The sequence below is a fragment of the Limanda limanda genome, chromosome 8, assembly GCF_963576545.1.
Source record: "Limanda limanda chromosome 8, fLimLim1.1, whole genome shotgun sequence".
Classification (NCBI taxonomy): domain Eukaryota; kingdom Metazoa; phylum Chordata; class Actinopteri; order Pleuronectiformes; family Pleuronectidae; genus Limanda; species Limanda limanda.
Genome location: NC_083643.1, coordinates 18331904 through 18337810, shown reverse-complemented (window position 1 = coordinate 18337810; position 5907 = coordinate 18331904).

Genomic DNA, 5907 nt, shown 5'->3' with positions numbered 1-5907 from the left:
GCTTTAATGTGGAGCTTTACTGTGTGTACTGTATATTATAGTGTATTTGTTTAAAATGATTGTTTTTCCTATTATTTATATTTGCTCCTCAATTATTTTAAGTTCAAATGAAGAAATACTATATAAATGCATGTGGCAAGATGACCAGTGTCAGCACCAGTGAAACGACCGGGGGAGTAAATTAGCACTGAATCGATGGGTAGGAGTGATGGATTGTGGGAAATCTGAGCTCATTTCCTCCCTTGTTGAGGTCCAGTAAGCATCAAGGTATAGCTCATAAATTCTCAGTCATCGACTTCACATCACACGTAAATGTAAAGAATGGTTTACACTCACTCACCGTAATGAAAAATCTCAGCGTTTAAAAATTCAAAAACAGCATTTGAATTAAATTTACCTAAATTTCAAAATATTCCTCAAAGTAACAAGACTTTGATTCTGTGACATCTCTTTCATTGACAGTGTTCCACAGTATGTCTGCATGTGAATCTAAATTTGTCTGTCTGTTGGAGAGGCAGTCGGACACAGCTGAGTCCTGCAGAGAGGTTGTGTCTGGGCCACTAAACATGTCCCGCATGGAGGAAACCATTGGGCACCATCTGCTTCCTACACTGGGATGCTGAGGCAGAGCAGGCAGGCAAAGAGAAGAGTTTATTGTGGCAGCTTCTCTAATCAATAAGTATCGATTCCTCACTTATCTCAAATTCGTCCTGGATGACGAGTTGTCACACCTCTGACCTCCTGCAGGAAGAGGAGAGCAAGGGAGGGATGTCATGGGGGATGTAAGTGCTGAGCTGCAGAACAAAGAAACTATTGGACAAAGACAAAAAGCTTGCATACCTGTGGTTTACACAGGCAGACACAGGACACCCAAGAACAGGTATGCATTGGGTCCACATACCAGAAATGTATATGACACACAGTGATTCAGTCAGAGGACTGTTTCCTTTTTCAGGCAGGACGTGTCCCTGCGTGCATGGACGGTTACCCCCCCCCCCCCCCCCCGCTATCCCTTTTCCCACCCATCTCCAAACCTCCTCCCTCCACTGCTCTCACTCCTCTTATTGCAAGCTGACAATTAATCAGGCCAGGACGGCTCATGTGTACTGCGGTTGCTTTGCTCAGCAGAAAGTTAGGATAAATAAAGACCAAGCAAACCCTAAAAGACGGACGGATTGATGGATGGATAGAGGGATGGATGGATGGATGGATGACAATGAACATTCCTCTCCTCTCCTTGATTTCTTGAATGGACTCAGAATAATATGTGTTTTCAATTCAGGGCCTGCTTCCTTCGTGAGTGGTGTCACCAGCTCGCCCTGCCCTTTTTTTTTGCTGTTGCCAATAGCAACAGAGCTGAAGTTGGACACAACATGAACGTTTTAATGTCCCTTGGTTTTTAGCTGTTTGGTTGAGTTGAAGCGTGATGCTGTCTCGTCGCGTGCCGGCACCATATCCTCTTTGAAAAAAGTTTTGTCACTGATTCCAAATGAATCCTGGGACAGGGTTGGGCCAGGAAATATCCACCAATTATAGCCTTCATTTATTGTGGATGGAAGAACACATTTATTACCGCAATTGAAGGAGTCTTCAAAATGGGATTTGCGCTGCTGTGATGAAACTGTTCCTCAAATGTAATGAGAGATACAGCTTTTTATTTAGGAATTTGCTTATGATATCCAGAGTCTTTCCCTTCTGGAAAATAGTTTTCAGCAGTTGCTTACTGCTCCAATTAAATATTAATGATAAAAGACACAATGCTATGCACTTCCTCTTTCCTCCTTTGGCCAATTTGTGTACAATGTCAAAACAAAGCATCGGGGAAAATGACAGAAAGAGCAGAACCTGGCAGAGACTCAGGATTGGACTAATTGCATTTGCGACTGCCGTGCAATTAAAGCAGTGTACACAAAATGAGTCCCTCGATTCCTAATTTGCAGATCATGACTGCTGTGAAATGCAATTAATGGATTCCTGATTTATTTAGTGAGCTGTGATGAATGAGTTCCTCGCAGCTCACAGAGACAGACTGCAGCGTTCAGAGCTCTATCCACGCTGAGTATGATGTCCTCTTTCAGAAGTCAAGTGGTTCTGTGTGAATGGATGTAAACAGAGACAGAGAAGGAGGAGGCACATTAAAAGAAATGTTATTTTAGATATTGTTAAAAGAATAAATCTCCTAAATTCCAGGTATCATTTAGACACAAGAAATAAAGCCGGGATTCACTCGACAGGCTCAGCACTGTCACTCCGACGTCTCCTGAGATGAGAGGGATGCCAGAATAGCAGGGGAACAGCCTATTGTTAGTATTGGTTCAGGTGCAGTGTCATGCAAAAGGCACAGACTATCTTTCTTTTATTTTATTTTTTTGCAAAAAGATGCCAGGGTGACAGTGTGCAAAATGTGGGACAACAAGACTCCCTGGATGGTTTCCATTCCCTTCAGTCACAAGCACGCTGCTTGAGGATTTGTGTGGTAAACAGGACACGGCTCGGTAATAAGTGGAGGTATACTCTCTGTAAAGCTCTGCTTTGTAGTGAAGCTTTGTTTGAATATGATGCAAGGGATTAATGAAGCTGCGAGGGGAAGCATTTACAGAGTCACAAAGCTTCTATTTATTTGATCTGTAAATGTTTTTTTCATGCATTTCATTTTACCCCACTATGGATGCGTGGCGTGTGATCCGGTGAAACGATGCTGGTTGAGAAAAAATAAATTGTCAATAAGACTTGAGTTGGTACATCCTCGAGGCTATTGTGTTCATCTGCTCAAATCCAGAGCATGAGACCGGAATATTTAAAACATTCTGTTGAAGAGAGGCTTGCTGCCAGATATTTGCAGCTGGCGGGTGGGGGGGCCTGGTGGGCTGCACCATGACTCAACTTCCTCCCGTCCCTGCCTCAGCGTAACAAGTGATAAACAAAATCCCGTCCCCGCCACATGTTGCCAGGCAACTGATTAATTAGCGTGGCCTCCTGAGAGTGCATCAGTGGAATCTGGATGGTGGAGCTGGTATCAGTCCCAGTGGTCCGAGGAGTCCACCAGCTCTCACACTGAGACCCCAAACAAACAATTCTATATCAGCAGGGAACGTTAAACTTTACTGCAACTTCAACACAACATGTGACAAGCTTCGTTACCTCTGCCGAGGGGGTTATGTTTCCACTCCTGTTCATTTGTGGGATGGTTTGGTTGACAGCAGGATTACACAAAAACTATTGAATGGATTTCCACAACACAAATAAAAATGTGATATGGGCAGCTAGCTGCAGCTCTCAGCGGGGCTTAGGAGTACAGCAGTGCATATTTGCAAGTGTAACCATTGAACGGATTCCGTTTAACTGCCACAAGAGTTGTTCATCTTGTAATAAAGATCTCAATGAGGAAACACGCTGTGTTGTTTTTTCTTTTTACCGTGGTATCGGAATTGGCATCGAGAATCGTGTTATTTTACTGGTATTGGCACCGACTACTGAATTTTTGGTATCTTGACATCCCTTCTTACAAATGGTAAGAGAAAGTCTTGACTGTCTGAATTAGGAAATAACTCACAATGTCGCTTGACATACGTCACATACTACGTTGCTCTGATTGGTTGTAGGTCTATCCAATTGAGCGAAGAGGCATTTCTTTTCCTGGTTCGGTTGAAACACGCCCCATAATCACAGCCCAATGGAACAGTATCAGACTCATATTCTGACTAGAATTATGAGAATGACAACGTCAGGCTAGGGCTTCTCTGCTGAGAGCCATGTTTTCATCTGAGTTTGTCATTTTTGTAGCATCACTCATAAGCTTCTTGACAGATGACTCGGTGGAATTGGGTTTCAAGAATGAACCCTTTAAAGTTTGAGGCGTCTTGGGATCCCTTTTCTCTGACCTAGTCTTTTTTTCAGCATTTTCATTGATTTCTCAAAGATTGATTGATGAATCTTGATGTTCAGGCATACTAAGGCGACTGATATTTAGGAGTGAGTGCAATTTGGTGTAGATCCAAATAAAAATTGGGATCAAGTGAATTTAAATGTAGTTTCATAAGGCAGCTGTTGGGACTTGGTGGATGGATGTGCTCTACTGTTCACAAATGATGGTACCTCAGTATTGACCAAATATATAGATCTTTGCTTTTGTACAAATTTTGTCCTGTCATCTGTGAAATTATTTTAAAAATATTAACTCTTCCTTTCTCTTCTCAGAATTAACAATAACCGGCTTCCACAACAACAAAGAGGAAGGCAGCTGCTTGCAGTTACATACTTAGTCACAGGTTACTGTGCCTGTGGGTGGGACAGCAGGGGGTGAACACTGTGAATTGACTGACTGACCAATGGAAACATGATCAACATGGAGGACATGTTGGCGTGTGACAGTAGGATATGCACAGATTTGAATAATCAGATTAACAAGGGTGAACCAGGGCCTTCATTAATGCCATTAGTCAGACCTGCTGTGAAAAACATCAATCATCTTGTTCCCAATTTGTAGTTGTAATTTGAATTCATAATCTGCACAGCGAAATTGTTGGATCCCTCATCAGAGGTCGCTTTATGTTTATGTAAAAAAGAAAAGTGAAAAGGGACGAAAGAAATAACTACTTTTACAAAGACAGCAAAATTCTGACTATTAACTTTTTTAGTTAAATTTCAAGACATTATTTTGATTATGATGTTTACATGCATGAGTTGCTACTAAAATATTCCATTCATATTCCTGTTTAGATGTTACAGAGGACCCCCCAACTATGACTCACACCATTGTGTCTACTACACCATTACATCTGACGTTATTCTTTTTAGTTTTAAAAACCCGATGTAGTTGAATGTAAAATGCTACTGTATACCAATTAGGGGGATTTCTTTTCTAATTTTGTAATAGCTAAACCCCTTTTTATTTTAATTAGGGGCCGAACACTCTTCACAAAAATCGAGACGATGTTGTCATAACTCCACTGTGCATTGTCCTATCACCACCAAACTTCTGTCTCATGATCAGAGTTCAAGCCTGAACAGCTCTATCTGTCAATATTTCCTCAGTCATTGTTTTTTTCTAAATTAGTGTTTCTAAATGAATATTTGAGTAAATTTTACAAAATTTTCGAAATTTAAATAAACTCGAATATTTTAGTTAATTTAACTAAATATTCTAAATTAAATTAACTTAAATATTTTGGTTAATTTAACTAGAATATTTGAGTTAATTTAACTTGAATCAAACATCATCAAACTAGGTCTTTTGACTGAAGACCCCTTGCTCCTGAAGTAACACACATTTAATTGATTTACCACAAACAATATCAGTATTTGCAATCTAGAACAAGCTGTCTAATAGAGAGTTTTGATGCTAAGTAAAGAGGAGATGTGAACCTTAACAGAAAGCTTAACGTCCCATTTCCCCGGTCAGGGGGAGGCTCTTCCCTCACATTGCTCTTGGAAGACATTGAGTCTCAAAGTCACCGATTAATCTCCCATGGCTATCGGGATGGCACTGACTGAAAGAGGATATTTCATTTGCTGGGGCTCATTGCACATCGTCTGCAACCTGAGATAATTAAAACAACAGTCAGCAAAAGTTTCCAAATCATGCAATAAGTTTACAAGCAGTAATTAAATTTGCAATCTTCAGAGCGGCACCCACTCTTCTGCAAAGTGTTGGTCCGCTCATTATTCAAGTGGCTTATGAGTCTTTTTTAGAAAATGCACAATAAGAAAGAGGTTAGCTCTGTCAGCTTTAAAACATTTCCTCATGTCTACTGTCAGAAGAAAAGCAAAGTGAACAGTCAAAAAGAGAGGTGCTGCTATTTGAGATGTGCGGTAACAACCTGCAGCCGCCCAATCCCCAGATGCAGGCTTTTCTCTTTCTTTTGTCAATTTCATGTTGTGTAATATTTATCATGGGTGTCGTGAGCT